Consider the following 11498-nt stretch of genomic DNA (forward strand, 5'->3'; position numbering starts at 1 on the left):
CAAGAAATCATTATACATGTAGACAACACCAGGCACCAGGAAACCATCATACATGTAGACAACACTAGTCACCAAGAAATCATTATACATGTACACAACACCAGGCACCAAGAAATTATACATGTAGACAACACAAGTCACAAAAACAGTATACATGTAGACAACACAGGCACCAAGAATTCATCATACATGTAGACAACACCAGGCACCAAGAAATTATACATGTAGACAACACCAGGCACCGAGAAATTATATACGTACACAACACCGGGCACTAAGAATTCATACATGTAGACAACACCAGACACCAAGAAATTATACACAATCACAACACCAGGCACCAAGAAATTATACATATAGACAACACCGGGCACCAAGAAATTGTACACGTAGATAACACCAGGCACCAAGAAATTGTACATGTAGACAACACCAGGCACCAAGAAATTGTACACGTAGATAACACCAGGCACCAAGAATTCATACATGTAGACAACACCAGGCACCAGGAAACCATCATACATGTAGACAACACTAGTCACCAAGAAATCATTATACATGTAGCCAACACCAGGCACCAAGAAATTATACACGTAGACAACACAAGTCACCAGGAAATCATTATACATGTAGACAACACCAGGCACCAAGAAATTATACACGTAGACAACACCGGGCACTAAGAATTCATACATGTAGACAACACCAGGCACCAAGACATCATCATGCATGTAGACAACACTAGTCACCAAGAAATCATTATACATGTAGCCAACACTAGACATGCTGAGAACACAGTCGACAACACGAAATATGTATGCAGCACCAAGTCATCTAGATACATCCTGCTGTGGGACAAACAGGTCCTATCACGCCTATAGATGTTCGTACTGACTACAACGCGAGGTCGTATAGTTCCCCTGTCCCTAACAAAGCCAGCCCCTTTGTACCGCCCCTCTCCCCACACAGGCAAGCTTCCCCATCACCACCTTATCCCTCATACAGCTACTTACGTCACCTGCTGTGAGGTCAGGAATCATGTCGCCTCGTTTTTTCATTTGGTTTGATATTCGCACACTATGACCTTAATGCCAAACTGGCACAGACAATGGACGAAGCAACGGGAAGCGTAGGAGTGTGACGCAGTAAGAACCATGTTTACGCCAAATGATTCATAAACAAATTAGGGAATATTTTACGTCTGTGGGATTTCACAAGCGTTATGTGAAACTGATTTATTACAGCCATGATGTGCAAACATTCATCCAAGTCACAATAATTCGTTCAATGTTCCCAAACAAATTAACTTTGCCTTCTTCCATGATCACTTATATTTTTTTCGACTATCTGACTCAGTCCCTGTCAGTGACAATAACAACATGCATACACAACTAGGGGAGGGGTTACTAATATGTTAGGTTGCACCGCTCTGTTTTCCCAAGTTGAACTCATTGCGCACAGTACCATCACTATCATATGCAAGTTGCATTTTTCGTTGTAGCCCAATATTGTGATCAATGGGCAGTGCCTCAAGCGTGTTGATCTCACTCCTTCCTCCCTCTCTCTCTCTCTCTCTCTCTCTCTCTCTCTCTCTCTCTCTCTCTCTCTCTCTCTCTCTCTCTCTCTCTCTCTCTCTCTCTCTCTCTCTCAATCTCTCAAAATGTTCTCAAATGATTGTTGTGGTTGCATGAACCACATCGGTACCTGGTATAGCTACGGATGCCATCTAGCCGCGGATACCAACTGGCCACGGATACCATCTGCCGGTATCCACCTCATACTGGCAATCACTAATTCATAAAATTTAAGTTATGAAATATACCCCAATGTGCTTGGCGCCTTCGCAGCACGTGGACATGCGACCCATAGCTGTGGACATATTGTATGAAGCACATTCTTTTCAAGGTTGTGATTGCCTGTTAGCCCTTATATTCACGTGTGCTTAATTAATGCTCGTGTACATGCTTATTTTTACCACCTTTTAAATATCTTAAGACCAAGCAAATATTTATATTTTAAAAGTTTAAAATAAGGTTTTGCTAAAAATTGACATTTGAATTGTAGATTATAGTGTTAACGTGCACCTATATTTTAAGATTTCTTATGTTTTTCCAATTCACTGCAGGGATGCTGTGAAGTCTTATGTAAAAAGGAATTCCTGGAAATATATTGTGAAACACACATTTATCTAGTGCATATTCTACAACATATCTTTCAGCTATGATATCTAATATTAAACACCAGTGCTTTATCCGGTCTTAACTCTCCTCGAAAACAGATTCCTTTTGGTGCAAAGGAGCACCAAATCTAAACTGGGTGATGGCGCCAGTTATTGGTGAAAAGGGTAAACATGTCCTACCGGTAGCACCCGCCGTTTGCCTAGAAAAGGTAAGCCATACGGTCTGTAATCAAACCAGACAATCAAGTGATTGATGAACCGGAAAATCCAGTTTGACAATTTGACTTACGACTGCTGCGTCGAGGGGCAGAGATTCCCATACTTACAAGTGAAGAAGACATTTTGGAAATGGAATCGCAATTTCCATACTCCTACTCCTTCACACACCATCTTTGTTCCGAGTGCTTTCTGCCTACAGACATACAATCGTTTCCGGGGGCGGTGGGGTAGCCTAGTGGTTAAAGCGTTCGTTCGCCATGCCGAAGACCCAGGTTCGATTCCCCACATGGGTACAATGTGTGAAGCCTATTTCTGGTGTCCCCCCGCCGTGATATCGTTGGAATATTGCTAAAAGCGGCGTAAAACCAAAATCACTCACTACAATCCTTTCTTATAGATCTACACAATAATTGCACTACCTGAACACATTACTGTTATGTATATAATTTACATTTACTCACAAGATGAACTGTATGAAGATATTTAGTTACATGTATAATTACAGATAGTGAAGTCGAGATTCATTATCCTAATATAGACTAATATATACATATTGTTGATGTAGGATGTTCGCCAACGTACCGTTAATACTAATCAGAAGAGTTGGCGCAAGGCCTGGCTGTTTGCGGAGAACGACTGGCTCCTGGGAACACATTGCATCAACAACCCTGTAAATAAGTGACATTTGTTTTAAACAGGAAGTTTGATTAACACCAATACATTTACGTAATAGAATTAGAAATAATCAATCATTGAACAGTTTCTTACTATTCGGAGTCAGGAGTGTTGTGAATGATAATGCATTGCAAAGAATATTGGAAGTGTTATCCATGAAGATTGTGCTTTCAAGGAGACTCCAGCGTTCAGTATGCACCTTCGGGGTTGGTATAACATTACCATTGAGCACTCAGTTGCTCAGTGGGTTTCGACAGATATTGGAATGATTTGTAAACAAGGCTTAATCGTAGGGATTAGCCCGAAAGTGACCACTTTACGGTCACATTCCCGCATATTTCCGGATGATACATTGTGCTTAAGACAGGATCTGGTTGTCAGTTTTGTTGCTGTCGGTGGCGCCTCGGCTCTATACAATGGGCCGTCGACATCGCCGCCTGTGGAATTGGTGCTACATACATGCAGTTAGCAGTCGACATTGCCGCCAGTGGAACCGGTGCTGTGAACAGTCAGCAGTCACCTTTGCGGGAAGTGTTGTTTTGACAAATGTCATCCGTGGTGAAGGATACGCTCACGTTGGTGCACACACCTTTATGTTACTGATTGATAAACACATTCTCATGACCATATAGCAGACATTTCTTACGATTGTGATTATTTGTCTAAATTTTGCAGTGGACATTACCGTCGGTGAAGTTGTTGTTTTGGACGGTCAATGGTAGTTATCACCGTCTGTACAAATATGTTCCAAAACTGTTCACTGTTATAATAATAATAATAATGGCCATTTATAACGCGCCTTGTGCATGCTCGAAGCGCTAACACATTGATCAGGGTATAATGATTGCTGTTAAGGAGTACATTGGTCACCGTTCAGGTTACAATGGTTGTCGTTAAGGGGTACATTGGTCACCGTTCTGGGTACAATGATTGTCGTTAAGGGGTACATCGGTCACTGTTCTGGGTACAATGGTTGTCGTTAAGGGTACAATGATATGATTGTCGTTACAAATTGTCGTTAAGGGGTACATCGGTCACCGTTCATGGTATAACGATTGCCGTTAAAGGTTACATTGGTCACCGTTCAGGTTACAATGATTGCCGTTAAGGTGTACATTGGTCACCGTTTAGGGTACAATGATTGCCATTAAGGGGTACATTGGTCATCCTTTAGGGTACACTGATTGCCGTAGAGGGGTACATTGGTCACCGTTTAGTGCACAATGATTGCCGTTAAGGAGTGAATTGGTCACCGTTCAGGGTACAATGATAGTCGTTAGTTACAAGGGTCACCGTTCAGGGTACAATGGTTGTTGTTAAGGGGTACATTGGTCACCGTTCAGGGTACAGTGATTGCTGTTAGGAGGTACACTGGTTACCGTTCGGGGTACAACGATTACTATTAAGGGGTACATTGGTCACCGTTCAGGGTGCAACGACAGCCGTTAAGGGGTACATTGGTCACCGTTTAGGGTACACTGATTGCCGTTAAGGGGTAAATGGTGACCCTTATTGGGTACAATGATTGTCGTTAAGGGGTACATTGGTCACCGTTAAGGGTACAATAATTGCCGTTAAGGGGTACATTAGTGACCGTTTAGGGTACAATGAATGCCGTTAAAGGGTACAAGGGTCACCGTTTAGGGTACAATGATTGCCGTTAAGGTTACATTGGTCACCGTTCAGGTTACTCTTAGTGTCGTTAAGGGGTACATTGTTCACCATTTAGGGTACAGTGATTGGCGTTAAGGGGTACATTGGTCACCGTTTAGGGTACAATGATTGCCGTTGGGGGTTACATTGGTCACCGTTAAGGGTACAATGATTGCGGTTAAGGTGTACATTGGTCACCGTTTAAGGTGTATTAAATGATAGTAACATGAAACAATATAATCACAAACGTTATTAGGTAAGCACATGCCATTATAATTTCAATCCGAAAAGGTAACCTTTTCAACTAATAATCCATTTCCCACAATTGTTTGTAACGATTCAGCTGTGATATAGATTATGTTATATGTCGGACTATGCATCAGCCCCGTTATAAAGAGATACAAACATAGCATACACATGCAACATATGACCCAGTAACAGATTTTATATCTTATATCTTCTTGGTTTACTTTACTTGGTTTAAAGTGTAGACAATAACATTTAAATGTCAAGCACATGAAATGGACAACTCATGCAGGCAGATTGTTAAGTGCTTCGACTCAATTGTATCGTTCTGAATACTTGTAAACCATTCACTATAATAGCAATGAATACCTGTAAACCTGTACACCATAACTATCATACTGCGCAGTGCCATGACGTTGTCAGCATTCCATCGTGATATATCCATTCATTAATAAACAGCTGTACAGTCATTTACCCATTTCAAGGTATTTTAATGGATGTTTTCACATCATCTGGAGATTCAAGAACAAATATGTCACTGCGGTAATAAGAGAAGGGAATATTTCTGAAAAGAGATCATTAAACTATATCAATATCTGTTAAGAGGACACACGACTTGGTGATATCACATTTCAAGGAATCACGCCAGTTCTTTCAGACTATGAATGCCACATCAGAGTTGAAGGCTACATCTGTTGAGTTAAACACCTGTGACATTTTCATCAACGTGAGTACACAGAACTTGCATCAAATTTCTTTAAGACTCTCATGCCTGTTTTTTCAGAATCATGTGATTATTACTCAATTACTGATATTACCTGAGAAATAAAGAAACTGTTCATGCTGTCTCTAATCTTCCGCAGTATTGCTTTCACGACTTTGATGCCATATTGATACATTTGTTATGACGTCAGTCCAAAAGACTACCAAGTCTTGACTATCCTCAGTCACTCAGTCAGTTTTGGCGTGAATCACAATCTGACAGTGTAATTTATATAAAGCGAAACTCAGGGGTGACACCAGGCGCTATCAACGAAAGTATGGTTCGACACTCCTTTCACACCGTCTGCTTAAACAGTCAACGTTTACAACCTGACGCCACACAGCCATGCGACGGCGTTAACCAACCAGACAACCAATATTACATCGGGTTTTCCACATTAAGACAGGAATATTGTATATTATATTGTTGCCATCTGCCTACCAACCTGCGCTGTAGCACTGGTTCTGCACACGTTTACAATTGTCACACCTATACTCAAGTAGCACCTACTCAGTGTTCAAAGTAGCAAATGTGAATATGTACGTAGGTGGGGGCAGCATTTAAAAAATTATGCTTACAAATTATGGGAGGGGAGGGGCTCATTGATTTTGTACATGATATCATGATATGCAAGGGAGTTCACTTACTTTGTACGTATATTTTAGGGGGACATTCACATTGTACATGCTTCTCCATAAAGATCATCACCACCTCCCCTTGCCATATATTATGAACAGCCCCTGACAGGTGTCCACAGTAACTCAGTGAACATGCAGGAAGACCTACGGAGCATCAACGCTGTCTCTGATATTTCCCCAGACGTATTCCGTGAATGAATAACGAAACCTAATTGGCGCTAATGGTGTACGTTGTCTCAGCGCCGGAACTGTCCAGTAGTGTGATACTAGGTATGGAAACAACACCTCAGACTCGCCAATATTCATGCGTCTAGTTCGATCCAAGGCCGTTAGTCCGAGCACCCTACCAGCCGCTAGAATAGTGGCGAGCCTATTCCACTTAAACCTGAAATCATACATATTGGCGTCCTAGTTTTGTAACCCTTGCGCCCCAACACAGCAATTTCAATATTGGCGTCCAAAATCTGGACGTTATGAACACGGTCTCATGTGCACGTATTGAGGCGTACAAAACAATTGAAAATATTAAGAATGGTTTTAACGATGTGAGGCGAAGGATATTCTTTTGGCGATGTCTTTGTCACTCAAAATACATTTGCCGAAGCTCAACTTAAAATGAAAGTGACATTAATTCAGACTTTGGGGAAATTTTGAATGTAACTGATGATTTCTCCGAAAGGGAAAATGCTGCGTGTTTCGCAAAACCTAGAAAGGGCACTTGACCAAATGAATAGTTCAGCAGATGAACTGATGCTTGCTTCTCAGCATGCTGTCTCTAATCTTCCGCAGTATTGCTTTCACGACTTTGATGCCATATTGATACATTTGTTATGACGTCAGTCCAAAAGACTACCAAGTCTTGACTATCCTCAGTCACTCAGTCAGTTTTGGCGTGAATCACAATCTGACAGTGTAATTTATATAAAGCGAAACTCAGGGGTGACACCAGGCGCTATCAACGAAAGTATGGTTCGACACTCCTTTCACACCGTCTGCTTAAACAGTCAACGTTTACAACCTGACGCCACACAGCCATGCGACGGCGTTAACCAACCAGACAACCAATATTACATCGGGTTTTCCACATTAAGACAGGAATATTGTATATTATATTGTTGCCATCTGCCTACCAACCTGCGCTGTAGCACTGGTTCTGCACACGTTTACAATTGTCACACCTATACTCAAGTAGCACCTACTCAGTGTTCAAAGTAGCAAATGTGAATATGTACGTAGGTGGGGGCAGCATTTAAAAAAATATATGCTTACAAATTATGGGAGGGGAGGGGCTCATTGATTTTGTACATGATATCATGATATGCAAGGGAGTTCACTTACTTTGTACGTATATTTTAGGGGAGGGGGGACATTCACATTGTACATGCTTCTCCATAAAGATCATCACCACCTCCCCTTGCCATATATTATGAACAGCCCCTGACAGGTGTCCACAGTAACTCAGTGAACATGCAGGAAGACCTACGGAGCATCAACGCTGTCTCTGAATTTCGCTTTGCACATATTTCCCCAGACGTATTCCGTGAATGAATAACGAAACCTAATTGGCGCTAATGGTGTACGTTGTCGCAGCGCCGGAACTGTCCAGTAGTGTGATACTAGGTATGGAAACAACACCTCAGACTCGCCAATATTCATGCGTCTAGTTCGATCCAAGGCCGTTAGTCCGAGCACCCTACCAGCCGCTAGAATAGTGCCGAGTCTCAGGGAGTTATTCCCTTAAACCTGAAATCATACATATTGGCGTCCTAGTTTTTGTAATCCTTGCGTCCGAACACAGCAATTTCAATATTGGCGTCCAAAATCTGGACGTTATGAACACGGTCTCATGTGCACGTATTGAGGCGTACAAAACAATTGAAAATATTAAGAATGGTTTTAACGATGTGAGGCGAAGGATATTCTTTTGGCGATGTCTTTGTCACTCAAAATACATTTGCCGAAGCTCAACTTAAAATGAAAGTGACATTAATTCAGACTTTGGGGAAATTTTGAATGTAACTGATGATTTCTCCGAAAGGGAAAATGCTGCGTGTTTCGCAAAACCTAGAAAGGGCACTTGACCAAATGAATAGTTCAGCAGATGAACTGATGCTTGCTTCTCAGCAGATTGTAAAATACACTGATCAAACAACTACCAAACGTTTTGGTTAACCTCTCTCATTTTCTGAATATCACAGCTTGAAAATATCCTTGCAAAATCAAAATGTAAAATGAGAAAAGAAAAGCCAGTGGACGATGTAGACTAACAACTAGTCTCTGAAATGAACATATTTTACTGAAAAAAGTTCATAGTAAAAAAAATTATATATAATGAAAAGGAGCCTGAGACTTTCTTCATTTCCTGAAGCTGAGGAAATCTAGACTTGCCACATTTTCTAGACTTGTGTGGGCTTTCGTGGATATATTTGCTTCAGGGTCTGTACGAGAGCCAGTGGACGATGGTGATTTTCGATTCATGATACGTGAAAGTGGTGGGCTTGAATCTGAGTTATCTTCTGATGTAGATCTGAATAGAAATTCAACGCACAGCCTGTTTGTAACAGAAATAAGGAACCAAAGCAGGTCAACGGCAACACATTTGATGAGAATCCTTATCTCGATTCAGAGATTCATGTGTCAAAGTGGTCAGGACGTTAACCTAACGACCGGTTTTGCTTTTGGGATTTAAGAACTATTTTAGACGCTAAAACGAAATCACTGGTCCAAGCTGGCACTGACATGCACAGGCGGCGAGCTAGCACCATCACGCCAGAAGAGGAGGGTGCGTTGTGGGAAACGTGGCTGCTTGGGGATGACACCCCGGAGAATAAACCGTGAGATAAACATTTGTTTACGAGGTGGAGAGGAACATGGTGCTCTTAAAGTAGGTGATTTTCAAACCCCTGTGTCTTTACAAGAAACAAACCCCCAAAACATTAGTATACTCAAGACAGCTGAAACATAAACGCTATCCTGCTGAGGGTCATTTCAGTATATGTAAGTGATGAGAGCCTTCCCATTGTCCAGTCACGGAGACTTCACAAAACGTACATGTTATTGAGTAGTGTGAATAACATCGTGATGACTAAATACGAAATTGATATATATTTTTTAACAATATAAAACGTGTGAAAACACGACGTGTAATTTCGTACGATGCACCTTGTAAGAAGTTAATTTACATTTTGACTGTAGGCTTGAGGGTTGTGATGACTTTAACCTTTGTCCACTCAAGTACCCTAAGCCTAACCAATGGTACACCGTCAGCGAGACACGTTCTGTCGGGGGTGGCTCTGCGCCAGGGACGCATTTTATATTAACCACTCAGGGCCTAAGGGCCACAATGTGCCTGTATGAGTGAGTGGGTGAGTTTAGTTTTACGCCGCTTTTACCGATATCCCAGCAATATCACGGCGGGGGCATTAGAATTGCTGTATGAGAGCGGTTTGAATAAGCAGGTCACAGATCGACAGCTATTCCAGCGTAAGCACAGTTATAACTGCACTAAACATATGTACATTTTCTCCACTTTAGTTATGTTCATTTAGGTGGTTCATTATTCAGATTTAAGGGAATAATGTCTACATTTAAGTGGTTCATTATTCTGGTTTAAGGGAATAATGTCTACATTTAAGTGGTTCATTATTCAGGTTTAAGGGAATAATGTCTATATTGAAGTGGTTCATTATTCTAGTTTTAGGGAAATTGAAGTGGTTAATAATGTCTATATTGAAGTGGTTCATTATTCTGGTTTAAGGGAATAATGTCTATATTGAAGTGGTTCATTGTTCTGGTTTAAGGGAATAATGTCTATATTAAAGTGGTTCATTGTTCTGGTTTGAGGGAATAATGTCTATATTTAAGTGGTTCATTATTCAGGTATAAGGGAATAATGTTTAAATTTTTTTATGTAATTCTTTGTCAGTTTTTAATGGGACTGTTGTATTTAAGAGGATCATTGCTTTAATTAAGGAGTTTGTTGATTGTATTTCAGTGGTTCACTGTTCATGTAAAATGATATATTGTTATCACATAAATGATCATCGTTATCATTTACGTGGTTCATTGTTCATATTACATGGTTATATCAATTGCATTTGTTTTTTCACATGTATGGGTACATTCATTGCTGGCCTTTAAATAGTTCCTTTTAAATGGTTCAAATTTAATTTTTAATACTACATGTGTATACTCATTTCATTAATTCCATTGATTGTACAAGAGTTGTTCATGGTCCTTATTTAGAGGTATATTGTTTGGGCCTAGTTGTTCATTGCTGTGCTTTAAGAGGTTTATTATTGACATTTAAATAAGGGTTTCATTAATATTGATTGCATATATATTGTTCACTCTTCATATCTGAGGGTATATTGATTGCACAGCAACATGTTCATTGTTCACATGTGAAGTATATTGGTCATATTGGAGGAATACGTTATCGAAATTTAAGCTTAAATTTTCCTCCTTTAATTGTACACATTTTACGATACATTACTCCCGTCACGTGTTAGGGGGGTACACTATCGATATTAAGGTACATTGTTCATGTTACGGGGGTACACTATCGATATTAAGGTACATTGTCTATTTACACGCACTGTGCATTTTAAGGGTTACATCATTTTAGGATACATTGTTACTGTGAACACAGGGGCGTGTCACGCTTAGAAACAGCATTAGAATGACGTATAGGTATATAGACCCAACCCTAGTACTGATATAGTACTAGGGAAGGGTCTATATACCTATACGTCTTTCTAACGCTGTTTCTAAGCGTGACACGCCCCTGTGACTGTGAAATGGTGTAGTGTTCATATTTCCAGTTACATTGTTCACAGTGAAATGGTGTAGTGTTCACATTTCCGGTAACATTGTTCACAGTGAAATGGTGTAGAAGTGTTCACATATCCGGTAACATTGTTCACAGTGAAATGGTGTAGTGTTCTACATTTCCGGTAACATTGTTCACAGTGAAATGGTGTAGTGTTCACATATCCGGTAACATTGTTCACAGTGAAATGGTGTAGTGTTCACATTTCCGGTAACATTGTTCACAGTGAAATGGTGTAGTGTTCACATTTCCGGTAACATTGTTCACAGTGAAATGGTGTAGTGTTCACATTTC

This window comes from Haliotis rubra, unplaced genomic scaffold (genome assembly GCF_003918875.1).
Source record: "Haliotis rubra isolate DU_JTF1 unplaced genomic scaffold, ASM391887v1 Scf54, whole genome shotgun sequence".
In the NCBI taxonomy this organism is placed as follows: Eukaryota; Metazoa; Mollusca; class Gastropoda; order Lepetellida; family Haliotidae; genus Haliotis; species Haliotis rubra.